At 31.4% G+C, this 15,251-nt stretch overlaps 1 non-coding gene across 1 annotated transcript; it reads left to right on the top strand.

Annotated features, from left to right (window-relative positions):
• Positions 1–14,471: 14,471 nt before the first annotated feature.
• TRNAM-CAU lies at positions 14,472–14,543 on the top strand. Its single transcript has one exon. It is a non-coding gene; the product is annotated as a tRNA-Met (tRNA).
• The last annotated feature ends 708 nt before the right edge of the window (positions 14,544–15,251 follow it).

Raw genomic sequence — 15,251 nt, 5'->3', positions numbered from 1 at the left:
ATGTCAAATTGAGTTAGATTCACTTTGACATATCTTTTCTAAAATTTAAAAAGAAATAATTGAGTCAGATTGTATATATATATGTTACATTCTTTCGTAAATGAAAATAGTTATGCATTACATTCCAATTTTTTATTTTAAGAACAAGTACTTTTTTAAAAAAAATTAAGAGTAAATTGTTGCTATGTATGCATATAATAATTAATGTTGTTTGCTAAAATTTATATAACTTTTATGAAGCACTCATACAGTTATATATAGTATAGGGAGATTTTTTGAATTGGATATGATGATTGAAAGACTATACAAATTGAACAACCATGAACAATGACAGAAAATGAATAAGAAATAAGAATATACAACAAAGATTGGATTATTTCTTCTTAAATGCATTATGTAATATAATTTATAAGATTAATATTGAAAAATCATAAAAAATGTCTACCTAAAATATCCAACGTTGAGATATGCTTAGACCGTCAATAATATTGTAGAAATGGCCACCGGATTTATAGGGGAGGAGAGTGAATATTTCTTTTTACAGTTATACCCTTATATATCTAGTTATTTAGAGATTTACCACAACAATAGAAATTTTCGAGTAGAAATAAGAGATTTTAAGGAGGATTTGAATAATATATATTCTCTATAACCCAAAACCAACGCAATATTGTAATTATTTATATATATTATTATCTTTTTATTATCTATATTTAGGGTTGAGATTTCTCATTTTAATTTTTCTATTTACGATATGTGTTCATCCTCTTACTATACTATAGGATATTATTATTTTCATAATATTATATATGTGTGTGTGTTTTATTTACAATTATGTAAATATTTATATATATTATAATGAGAGAGAGAAAAATATAGTGTCCGTTGGTGAAGTTTGTCTTTACTTGTCGTCGGTCCTACACCCAATTGTGCTTTCTATTGGACGAAGCAAGCAGAACTTATGCAGATTTTCTAGCATCGTGTTGTGCACTTTTATCATCTCTAATGTAGAATATTGTCAACAAACTCCAGTAGAAGTTTGACATTCCAATTGCAATCGTAATCGAGGAAGCAGATTAAAAGGTTTGATGAGTTTCTCTTTTAAGGTTTGAGATTGAATGGTAAGATAGACTTTGAATTTCAAATGGAAGAGTGTGCTCTACAAAGTCATTGAGGTAGTCTAGTTTTAATTCTTGCATGCAATCATTACTAAAAATCTTGTATGTATAAATCATTGTAACCCTATATAAGTCCTATAAATCGTTTGTATACACCATTGAAATCCCACTTTCATTGAATATTATTATAAATTTATATATAGACTCTATGTTATTTATAATGTAACCCATTGTATTTATACATATATGCATCATGGAATTCATCCATAAGACAAGTTTTTCCAGATATTTTTTTACCCCTTGGTCAATCTTATAAGTTATCGATGAGATTGGAAATAGTTAGGGGATTTAGCAACTTTCAACTATTTTTTTACCCCTGGATAGTTGGTATTTATTTTGTTGGTTGTACTTAGATATAGATGTATTTATGTATATACACATATTTGCTTTTATGTACGTCATAGGTCCTACAGGGTGTCTGTATATACTGAGTAACACTAGCATCATTTTTCCTACACATATATACAACATGCATATACATATCTAAGAGTTTGAGGATTAGTGAAGGAAAATTAGTAATTTCAAATTTGAAAGTGGGGATTGTCGTATTTGATTTAGTTACATAATGACAACCAGAGATTTTAGTTTATTGGTTTGTGGTAAAACAAATAAAACATCCAATATTCAAAGACAAGTAGTGAAGAAAATATCATATATTATACATCACAAGCATTCGTTCAAAACTGTGTTTACAAACTACAGGATAAGAGAGTTTAAAACATCATCCTCAACAATCTCCCACTTGTCCTAAAGCGAGTGATGTGTACATAAAACTAGTACAAAACAATAAACTAGAGCACTAAGGCCCATGCTCTGAAGGTGACTCTCAAACACTGTAGCCGTGAGAGCCTTCGTAAATGGGTCAGTAACGTTATGCTCCGAAGCGATCTTCATAATGATCATGTCCCCTCGATGCACTATCTCGCGGATCAAATGATACTTCCACTCTATGTGTTTGTCGTGCCTGTGACTTATAGGCTCCTTGGAGTTCGCCCCACATCACTATTGTCACAATAGAAGGTGATGGACCTAGATATATCTGGAACAACTTCCAGCTCTGTTAGGAACTTCCTGAGCCAAACAGCCTCCTTAGTAGCTTCATAAGCCGCTACATACTCTGCCTCCATCGTGGAGTCAGTGATGCACCCCTACTTAGTGCTTCACCACACTACTGCTCCTCCGTTTAGAGTAAAAACTGACCCTGAAGTGGACTTGCGATAGTCCTTATCAATCTGAAAATCAGAATTTGTGTATCTAGTAAGGATCAAATCTTTAGTTCCATACATGAGTATGTAGTCCCTTGTTCTCCGAAGATACTTGAGGATGTTCTTAACTGCGGTCCAGTGACCCTGGCCTGGGTTAGACTGATACCTACCGACTATTCCCACAGCATAGCAGATGTCTGGTCTAGTACAGAGTACGCATACATCAAATTGCCAACGGCAGATGCATATCATCTCCTCAATCTCTTGAGGCATTTTAGGACACATTTCCTTAGACAGTGTAACTCCATGTCTGAATGGCAGTAGGCCCCTTTTGGAGTCCTGCATCGAGTACTTGAGCAACATCTTGTCAATGTACAATGTCTAAGACAGTGCTAGCACTTTGTTCTTACGATCCCAAAAAGATCTGTATACCCATAACAAATTGAGCCTCTCCCAAATCTTTCATTTGGAATCGGGTCGCTATCCAGTTCTTAACTGCAGTTAATAGTCCTATATCATTCCCAATGAGTAGGATATGTCTAAATATAACACTAAAAAAAACTACTAAACTGTTGACAATTTTCTTGTAGATACAAGGCTCATCAATGTTCTGGTCAAAGCCGTACAATTTGATCGCAGTATCAAACCAAATATTCTAAGATCGAGACGCCAGTTTCAGCCCATAAATGGACCAATTCAGTTTGCAAACTTTTTGCTTTTGACCTTGGGCAATGAATCCCTCGGGTTGCACCATATAAATGGTCTTCTCAAGATTGTCATTCAGAAAGGTCGTCTTGACGTCCATTTTTCAAATCTCATAATCATAATAAGCGACAATGGACAGGAAGATATGGATCGACTTCAACATGGCAACATGTGAGAAAGTCTCCTCATAGTCGACTCCCTCCATCTAGGTATAACCCTTTGCCACAAGTCGAGCCTTGAAGGTATGCACCTTCCCATCGGCACCCTATTTCCTGTTGTAGATCCATTTACAACCTATAGGTCTTACCTACCAAGTTGATCTACAAGATCCCATACCAAGTTGAAGTACATCGACTCCATCTCGAGATCCATGGCTTTGACCCATTCATCCTGGTCAACATCCTCCATTGCCTTCTGATAAGACAACAGATCCTTAACGTCGCCATCGGTTACCATAGCCAGGATTTCCGTGAAACCCAGATAGCGAACGAGTAGATTCGCTACTCTCCCACTGCATCGAGGTTCTCTTAACTCTTGAGGTGGAACCAACCTACCAGATGAACTATCATCAACAACTTTTGCTAATGAAGCAGACCCTTCAACAACTCTGGTTGAAGTTTCAATAGTTTCATTGGAAAGCTCATGTAACATGAATTTACTTACTACATGGACTATGCTCCCTAATATGATCCTCCTCCAAGAAAGTAGCGTTCGTGAAAACAAACACCATATTTTCCGATGGATCATAAAAGTAACCCCCTCGTGTACCTTTGGGGTAGCCTACAAAGAGGCACAACCTCGGTCGTGGTTCCAATTTCTTTAGGTGAGCCTCAAGCACATATGCTAGGCAACCCCATATGTGAAAGTGACATAAACTAGCTTTATGCCCGTTCCACAACTCTAGAGGTGTTCTCGCAACACTCTTGAAAGGAACACAATTGAGTATATATACCGTAGTCTCCACTGAAAATCCCCAAAACGAGTCCGGTAAGGAAGCGTAACTCATCATCGAACGAACCATATCCAACAAGGTTCTGTTTCTCCTCTCCACTACACCATTCTACTGAGGTCTACCCAGCGCTGAGAGTTAGAAAACAATTCCATGTTCTATCAAATAGTCTTGGAACTCCAAATCCAAAAACTCTCCACCTTGATCCGATCGAAGTGTTTTAATCCGTCTATCCAATGCATTTTCAACTTCAGCCTTGAACTCTCTAAACTTTTCAAAGGATTCAGACTTATATTGCATCAGATAAACATACTCATACCTAGAGTAAGCATTAGTAAAACTGATAAAATACTCATAGCCTCCCCTGGCTCGCACATTCATAGGACCACAAAGGTCAGAATGTACTAACTTTAGAGGCTCTTTGGCTTGATAACCTTTTCCAGTAAAAGGTCTTTTAGTCATTTTACCCTCAAGGCAAGATTCTCACACCGGTAAAGAATTTTCTTCTATAGAAGGCCATTCTTCACCAACATCTCAATCCTATTGAGATTGATGTGCCCTAATCGAAGGTGGGCATTTTCTTTTGAAGAAACACATTGACGTTTATTTTGAGTTACAACAATTTTAAACATCTCTATGTTATAGAGGAAACATAAGGCTAACGGTCTTAGCACATAAAGTTATTTTCCAGTTTTGCTGTACAAATCCCAACTTCATCTTTATGAATAAACACTTTATCCACATTGAAATTAAAAGTATATTTACATTGCAACAAGCACTTTAAAAAATTAAGTTCCTTTTCAACTCAGGAACTACAAATACATCTTTTAAAACAAGAAATCTATTATGTAAAGTCAATTGGATTCCTCCCACTACCACAACTGAGACGACGTGCCCGGTGCCTACCCGCATCGTCATCTCACCAGCTTCTAGCTGCCACCAGGATCTAATCCCCTGAAAAGAAGAACAAACATGATTAGTGGCGCTCAAATCAATAATCCAGGCAGAATCATCATTCTCCACTAAATAAGTTTCTAACATTAGTAAATCATATTTACCTTTGTTCGCCTTGGCCGCCTTCTTTTCCTTCAGCCAGCGAGGACAATTCCTCTTCTAGTGTCTGTTCTGGTTGCAGTGGAAACACTTTCCTTTGTCAACCGGCGCTAGACGCCTATTCCGCTAGGCGATAGGTGACAGGTTAACAGGTGTCTTCCCCTTCCCCTTACCACCCTTCTTCTTTTTCCACTTTCTAGTGTTAAAAGTAGAAAGTGCAAATTTAATCCCAGAGGTTGAACCTCAATGGAATTTCTTTGAAGACGAGGCAACATTTGCCCCACCTCCCCTCTTTTCCTTACTTTTCAATAAGGATTAATAGGTCTGCAACTCGTTGAGGAGAGTTGTAAGGGTATATTCCACTTTGTTAAGAATCGCATATCCTTTCCAGAGTTCGTAAGGTATCTTATCCAGTTTCTTATGAGGTACTCTGTTAAGAATAAAACAAGCAGAAAGCACAACTTCCTCCCACATGTTATCAGATAGTCCAGAACTTAACAACATAGCATTCATCATCTCCTTAAGAGTTATATTTTTACGTTCTATTATACAATTTTGTTGTGGTAAATAAGGTGCAGTAAATTCATGAATACGTCATTTGATTCACAAAATTCTTTAAGTATATTATCACTATATTCACCACCTCTATCTGATCTTAACCTTTTAATCTTCTTATCTAATTAATTCTCTACTTCTGCTTTATATTTCAAAAACATACTACCAGCTTCATCTTTTGTCTTTAAAAGATAGATTTTAGTATATCTAGAAAAATCATCAACAAAAGAAATGCAGTAATTTTTTCCACCTCTACTTGTAGTGTTTTTGAAATCAACTAAATCAGAGTGAGTCAGTTCTAGTAATTTTGTACTTCTAGATGTGACAAGCTTAAAAGGTTTCTTGATAAGCTTTGTTTCTATATAAATAGAACATTTACTAGTTTCACGCGTTTTGGATGTCTTAATCAATTTTAAATACTTAAATTTCTTAACTAATGCAATATTCACATGACTAAGTCAACCATGCCACATATCAAGAGACTCAACTATGTAAGCCAAATTAGAAGCATTTGCATTCATCGTATTTGTAATAGGGACAATATTTAGTACAAAAATACCATCAACAAGATATCTTTTACCAACAAAGTCTCCATTTTTGTTGAGGACAACCTTGTCAGCTTCTAGGACAACCTTAACTTAGCCCGATTCAACAGACTTCAAAATACCAAGTTCCTACATAAGGAAGGTACATACAATACATTACTTAAGGATAAAGTTTTTTTAGAGGTTAATTTTAAAAGAATCTTTCCTTTTCCAAGCACTTCTACTGTGGCCGAGTTACTCATGAACCTACATTATTCGTCAGCAATGTTCTCGTAGTCATGGAAGAACTCTCGGTTTGAACAAAAATGTCTCGAAGGTATGATGTCAAGTATCCAGTCAATTTTATTTTCCACCAGGTTTGCTTCCACAACAGCGATTACGTCATCTTGTTCAATAAGAATAGCTTGTGGTGTGGGTTTCTGATTTGACCTTCCTTTTCTTTGACTACATGGTAGGATTTGTGCTCAGGTTTTCCACAGACATAGCAAATCAATTTTTTCTTTTCAATCTTCTCACCAACAATTTTGTGATGTCCATTCTTCTAAGAAGAACTATTCTTTTCAGATTGCTTCATGTCCTCCATATCGAGACTCCAACGTACTCCAAATTACCCTTGCAGACTTTTGAACCATGAACAAATCGATCAACGAATCTGTCATATGATTAAACAGATGGCTACACAATTTTTTATTGTCATTTTCGTACTTATCAAGGTCAATCATGGAGGACTGCTTTGATTGATCAAAAACATCAAGAGTTTGTTTGGAGAATTCTGGATCAGAGACAGTGGTCACATTCTCGATATCAGTAGGCAATTCTATAGTTTGTAATTGTAATGTACAAACAATTTTATTTATTTAAAAAAATATAAGATAGTTTATTCGACATTTAGTAGCATTAATCAATAAAACCAATAAACTAACATCTGAGGTTAACTTAAACATATATGTAGAGACATACAGATGGATCATTTTTAAGTGATAACCTAAATAGTCTGTAGTAGATGGATAAGGCTGGGTACCTTATCCTAGTGACACTACGAATACGACCCGCTTTGTGGATGTTACAATTGTTGTAAAATGTTACAAATGATCTGATCCTGATGATTCATGTAGAGACATGTGAACGACGTGTTATATACAAAAGGGTTTGTATAAGACCAGACCACAAAATGATTAGTCTCATTATATAATACCATTAATCATAGAGACTTACATTTCACCAAAATGACCATAGATGACATGACTTAAATCTTAAGTGAGTTGTGAACTCCTGCTTATAAAGGCGATCCTTTGATTTGTAAGGGTGAAAATGACCAGATCGCCAACTTAATAAGCCTACCATTTTAGGGATTCATCTGATTGGAGAGCTGGGAACACAACTACACAAGACGAAATTCACTCCTTCCCCAATGTCAGGGTAAGAAGATAAATTACTCCCTTAAGGGCTGATTCTGGGGCTTGAACAATGTGGCATTACACTCTCTTTTGGCCCAAGAGGGGTTTGGTCATAGTTGGACTATGACTTATTATTCATTAGAGGGATCGATGCTACATAAGGAGTTGGATGTAACTACAGGAACAAAATGGTAATTTTGGCTCAACTGTACTTACGAGCAATTTGTGAAAGGTCATCGCGTTGTTGACCGATTATATCCAATGGACACAAAAATACTTCTGTAATGCAAAGAGTGCAGCTGTCAGTCTTTAGTGGAATGACCGACAGTTAATGAATGTTGAATAATTTAATTAAATTAATTATTCAAGTACCATTGGAGCTTCAATCTACAAATCCATAAGGTCCCATATGTATTCAACAGGGATTAATGAAAATCAATTTTGAATTAATTTGAAATGTTCAAATTAGTTAATTTAACTTAATTATATATGATATAATTAATATAATGTATTTGATACATTATAATATAAAGTTTATTTTGAGAGGATTAAATATAATATTATTCAAATACTAATTATATGGAAGAGATTCACATAATTAAATTTAGTATAAATGTGATTTATATTAAATATCATGCATTATTGAGAGAGAAACAAACTATAGGTTATATTGTATTTGATACAATATAAAAACTATAGGTTATGTGTTATATTTGATATAACATATATTTTATATATATTATATGATAAGGTAGTTATCATATAAATATATATTAAAGTTTTTATTAAAATAATTTTTAAAATAATTTGTTATATATATATATATATATTAAAATTATTATGGACCCCCCCCCCCCCCCCCCCCTCACTAAGAAAGGTGATAATGGGAGTGGTTATGTAATTCTTCTTCTTTTTCACGAGAAGTTACAGAAAGTTGTGTTGTGCACTGTAATCTTGATTGATCTGCAAAAATTCTCCCAAGAACTAATTTTCTCTCAAATTCTATTCCACCCCCAAAACTCAGAGCCCACACACTCTTAAGGATTCTCTACCCAAAAGAGAACACAGAAGGCTCTGCTTGATGGTTTCCCTTTCGTGACCTTTTTTAAGAGAATTACGAGAAGAACGGTTCTTCAAGGTAAGTTTTCTTGAAACCCTAACCCTATTCCTTTCTTTATTGCATGTTGTAAAATTTTCCTGTTTAATGCATAATTGTTGTTATGTAAATTTTTGTATTCTGTGTAAAATTAAAAAATTGGGACGATCCTGCTTCCGCTGTGGAATTCACTGTTCCTTCATGTATGAACCACTTTTGAGTAAATACTTGATTTATAAATTTTGACATTTCTAGGACAATTGAATAAATTAATCAATGAAACATATACCTTCCATGTGATTTATGTAAGTAAAGTCTACCACAAAATTAGACAAGCTAATAAATTTGGTCAAACTCATACCGTACAATACAAGTAAAAACCTTCTACAAATAAATTAATGAATTTTTTAAAAAGTATAATTGATGGCAGGATTCTAACCACTAATCTTTTAGAGACAGTTTGTTTTTTGGGAATGTAGATAACAAGAATCTTAGATGCTCGAAATTATAGATGTTCGACATATTTAGATTACCATATTTGTTTTATAAGAATATTTTTCCAGATTCCTAAAAATGTTTTGATACCTGTATTTGTTTCGTATGATTTCTACTCGGAAATGTCTTAAATTTACATAATGTTCCAAGAATGCCCTTACGACTATTTATTAATTTATAATTAATTTGATATAATTTGAAATTATATAACATATTTGTTTTTATCAACTTGAATTTCTTTTAAAATTAATACAATTTATATTATTTTTATATGTTATTTTTCTCAACAAAATAATATATTATAATTTAGATTTTATATAATAAATATTTGATTAAATTTAAATGTATTGTTGAAAAATAATAAGAATGATGATATAACTAAATATGTATGATATATATGGTTGACAGTATTTATTTTAATTATATAATGCAATGAAGATATATATAATAAAAAGGAAGGGTAAAAATTGAAAATGAGAATGTCCTCAACTTGGAAATTTGGAAAACCTATCTTTCAAGAGGGAATCAGAAACTCTCCAGATGACCTCCATCTAGGTATCCTAGGATGCCCAAAAATCTTCAGATATTGGGGAATCTTATAATACTGCAAAACAAACGCGATAATTCAGACGCCCACTTCATGAGAATTTAGGATGTCGCGAAACAAACAATCTCTTAGTCACTAAGACATTTTGCACGTCAAATTAAGTTAGACTCATTTTGGCATATCTTCTCAAAATCTGAAAAAGAAATAATTTAGTCAAATTGTATAGATATGTTACATTCCAATTTTTTTATTTTATGAACAAATACCCCTTTTTTTAAAGATTAAGAGTAAATACTTGCTATGCATGCATGCGTATATATAATTATCAATGTTGTTTACTAAATTTTGTATAATTTTTGTGAAGCACTTATACAGATATATATAGTATAGGGATTTTTTTTTTTGAATTGGACGTGATAATTGAAAGACTATATAAATTGATCAATAGAAGAAATTCGAGTTTTAATGTTGGTTTAAAACCGACATTAAAGATAGTGTTATTAAAGCCTTTTAATATCGATTTTAAACCGACATTAAAGGGCTTCAATAACACCAATAACAGCCTTCAATGTCGGTTGCAACCGACATTAAAGACCTTCAATTGCATTATATACAACAAAAATTGGATTATTTCTTTTAATTACATTATATATTATAATTTATAAGATTAATATTCTCAAATATTAGGAGTTAAAAAAAATAGAATCTAAAATATACCTGCTTCATGAAATGAAATGATTTACATTGTCAACTTGACCTCAAGTAGAAGGTAGCCATGGGCAAAGCCACTTAGGGGTTAAAGAGTACATGCTCTCCTCATTTTATCCGCCTCTTGTATTTTTAATATAAATTATAAAGTGAATGTATTAATATATATATATATATATATATAAATTCAATTTAAATAATAATATTGGTGTTAGCTTGTTAGTGTGGAGTGTTGTCTTACACATATTTTTTTATTTCTAATGGGCTTTTAAAGCCCAACCCATATAAATCTTAATAAAAGGAAAGTTGGTCAAACAATGTGCAATTTAAAATATAATGTATCTTTTTTCTTAATAAATAAATAGTCAAACAATATATATATATCGACAATAGAATTGGGCAGTTTATAATTTTTTTCTTTTTGAAATTCACTTTTCAATCCCAACTCTCAAGAACAGTCTATTAAAAATGTTTCGTTCATTCTTTTACATAATTTTTATATTCACATTACGCTATATATATTTCATTTGTCTCCATGTTATTTTTACATTCACATTTTTTGTATAGGTTTTTAAAATTAATTTTAAAGTTCAAAGTTAGAGGATTATTTGTTGTCACTTCTTTAGATATACGAGCTTAACAAGTAACTTTTAAAATATTCTTAAACTTTAAGTTTTTATACTTTTAAATCTATATAATAAAATGTTATGTTCTTATTATTAATACTTTTATAGAGTTAATTCGAAATTAACATGGAGATATTATAAAAGAAAAACAACAATAGAAATTATAGAGGCATCATTTTCAAAGAAGAAAAATGTTTTTGATTCTGATCAATCTTATGCAAAAATAAATTTAGAAGAACTACCTACAAATTTTGGTATGAGATATTGTGAATGCAATGAATTTAGTCAAAATTTGCAAAAAAAATATAGAATACAAGAGAATCTGATTGGGATTCGTTGTCGAGTATGGTTTCTAATTTTTGTCATCATGATATTGAAATCCTTAAAATGGATGACCTATTTCTAATTTGAGGATGACAAAGACGAAATTCTCAGCCAGTTACAAATTTAGATCATTATCTTGTTGAAGTTTTCTATGTCATCATTGATATGCAACTTAAAGAGTTGAATAATCATTTTACTGAAATAAGTATTGAATTGTTTCTCTGTGTGACATGTCTAAATTCAAGTGACTTAATTGTTTCTTTGTGTAACATGTCTAAATTCAAGTGATTCATTTTTTTTTTCTTTTGATAGAAAAAAACTTAATTAACTTACTCAATTTTACCCAAGAGACTTTTCAACTATTGAACTATTTATGCTTGAGGATCAACTTCAAAACTATATTATTGATATGCTTTCAAATATTGAGTATGTTGAGCTAAAAAACATATGCGATCTTGCAGTAAAAATAGTCATAACGAATAAAGACAATGTCTATCCATTAGTTTACAAATTACTCACCTTCACGTTGATTTTACCTGTTGTCACAACTATTATAGAGAGAACATTTTCTGCTATGCATATTGTAAAGACTTGATTGTGTAATCGAATGAGAGGTCAATGGATGAATGAATATCGTATAGCCTACACTGAAAAAGAATTATTTGATAAGTTAGATACTGAAGTTACCATGGATCGATTTCAAAACATGAAAACTCGTAGATGACAATTGTAATGTATTAAATTAGTTAATTTATGAAGTTATGAACACTTTTTTTACATTCATTTATAGATTTCTTTTGTTAGACTTGTACATATAGTGTCCCCTATGTAGAATTTTTGACTCCGCCACTGGGTCAAACATTCAGATATATGAGGTGTATATAGATGTTGTTGATTTTTTTTTATTTTTTTTAAAAATAAGTTGTAAAAAATAACGTGGTTTGCATTTTTGAAATTTTTTGCTATGATAGATAAATGTTTTTGAATTTTTTTATATTTAAAAAGGCTCTTATAATTTATTTCATATACTTTTGAAAAGTAAAAATAGTCATCTCTTATAAAATTTGAAAATATATTCGTAGCGTGTTTTTTATTGAATTAAAATTCTTATGATCATTGTCAAATTTGATAGAAAATAAAATAAAATAACTTTAATAATGATGATTAATTGCAAGTTTTTTTTTTTTAACAGCAACATATAGATAGGCTAAGTTTAGATATTTAAAAGTTTGAGAACTAAAATGAAATAAATATGGACATTCTACGTTAATAACTTAATTAAATAGATTAAATTACAAAAAAGACTTAAATCCATCATTTTTTTCATGAATAATCTAATATATTATAATATTACATAAAAATCAAGCTCAAAACTCCATAATACCTCATTAACTTCTAACCTTTCTATTAAAAAATCGAAAAGGCACAAATATGGAAAAAAAAATTATGGAAATCATATGCCTTGGAAGTAGTTTTTTCCCCAAATTTTCAAAACTCGTCACAAAAGGAAATTTCCTTTTCCATTAAATTTATGACATTTCATTTCTTTAATTTTACGAACATAACTACCCTAACATATTTCTAAAATTTAGAGATATATAAAATATTTGTTAATGAATAAAATAAGAAATAATTAAATGAAAAAACACTCATTAGTGATGATATGTTCTGTAAGTAATGATTAATAAAAAATAAAAAATTCTCTAAATAATTAATATCAAATTCATTTTGATTTCCTTTAATCGAAAATTAAATAAGAGAGAGAATGTACTTCATGGTTGAATTTGTCCTAAAAATCTATAGAAATCTAATTATGAAATATCGTTTAAGTTTAAGCTATTTATGAAATGTCGCTCGTGAAGTTGGTTGATTGTTTAAATCTTTTTAAATATATTGACTAGAATAGTATTAAAAGTATTTAACTAAAAAATCAAATTGCATCCCTAAGTATTGTTGATTGAATTAATTAAAATCCTAAATCCAATAATGGTATGAATATCCTAAACTTTCATAATTTGTGAATTAATTTCAACCTTTTGTTAATACCTCATAACTATTTTCTCACTTGATTTTATTTAAAACCAACTTAAATCTCTAACTAAAATTATTAATTTCCCCAAAATCATACTATTTTAAGAAGAAAATTTACCACCTAGTTATTCATAAACGTGCAAAGAAGAAGAGGAGATAAAAAAAATCACTCATTTTAATGAAATGTGTTAATAGTATTTTGATCATGGCAATTTCTTTTCATATTATGCTTTTTTAGGGCAACACAAGCAAAAGTAGCCAAACAAACAAATTAGAAGACTATATCTAGAGTTACAAACATCGAAAACCACTTTAGGTAGGAGAAGTAATATAGGAAGACTCATGCTTCTCTAAAATTTTAGATGCAAGAGAGTGCACTTGATCATTTTTTATACCAACAAACATAAGAGAGAGATAATCCCCATAACACTACTCTAAATCGTTGTCTCTTCAATAAAGAAAGAGACGTCAATGATACCATTCACACTATTATTCAGCAGGTTAGATTTCACCAAAAGAGATTCGAACGAAGGATTTGGACAACCCAAGATAGATTTTCTTTACTTCAAGGGTTTTAACCTCACCACAACTAGGAATAAACTTTGTGCCAACAAGACAGATATTAACCCATAAGATTTTGAAGCACTCAACCAAATCCTCCCGCCTTAGATACAAGATTCCAAACAATATGAATGTATAGCTTCCAAAATGCCATCGCAGACTACCACCCACATAGAAACATAGAAAAGTGTTATCCATATATTTGAAGAAGTATTATAAATGTTTGAAAGCTATGCCCTTATAAGTTAAAAACAAAATATAATAAATAGTCTGAATTGATTTATTTATAAAAGTTGAAGGATATAATCAGTATCTTGAAGTTTTAAATTATTCTAACCCCCAAAATTTAAATGCATATTTTTCCCCCTATTTTTTATTGGAAAGTTTTTAGAAAAATCATTTCCGACCAATAAAAGGTAGACATTTTTCTTTCAATAATTTTGTATTGTAAATCTAAAGGAAAATTTGTTTATTCTATATAAAATATCTCACAAAAATCAGAGTGGCGCAGCGGAAGCGTGGTGGGCCCATAACCCACAGGTCCCAGGATCGAAACCTGGCTCTGATAGAGAGAAAGGCTTCCCAAATTGATTTTTTTTTTTTTTATCTCGAACGACGTCGTTCTATCTATTTCCGAAAATTCAATTTGTGGCCATGAGAGTGAGAGACGGCCCATCGTCCAGCCCAGTTAGTTACTAGTAAGCCCAATCATATTCGCCCCACATTATTCACAATTTCAATAAAAAAGAAAAAGAAAAGAAAAAATTCCTTTTAATTAAATTTTATACACCAAATTTTGATGATTTAGTTAAAGAGAAAAATCAGATTTATTTTCATTATCCCCATTGTTTTGCTTTTAATCTAAATATAATGGATTTCTTGTCGAAGCCGAAGGCAGTCAAGAAATTCTCTCATGTGGGTTATTTAAAAAATTAAGTCTTGTAATAAAATTTGGGGCGTATTACTATACTATGGAGACTCTTTAATAAAATTTTAATGCTATTATTGCATATCTTCAAGCTTGCGTAGGGCACGGTCGAGACGTTATTGAGCAACATCTCAATATTGTACCTTCAATAATATAACCTCATCTTTTTCATTTATATTCTTTATTTGGTTTCCAATTATCCCCTTATCCATCCAATATTCACATGAAAATCCCCATTTAAGCCTCAAAACTACCATAATTAAGTTTAGTTATCTACATTAAGAAGTTTCAAAGAATTGATGAGCTCCAAACACTATAAGACAAGTCATGACTTTGTTTTTAAGTTGT

The sequence above is a fragment of the Benincasa hispida genome, chromosome 1 (assembly GCF_009727055.1).
Source record: "Benincasa hispida cultivar B227 chromosome 1, ASM972705v1, whole genome shotgun sequence".
Lineage (NCBI taxonomy): Eukaryota > Viridiplantae > Streptophyta > Magnoliopsida > Cucurbitales > Cucurbitaceae > Benincasa > Benincasa hispida.
Note: the sequence above shows the minus strand (reverse complement) of the source record. Positions and strands in the feature narration are given on the sequence as shown.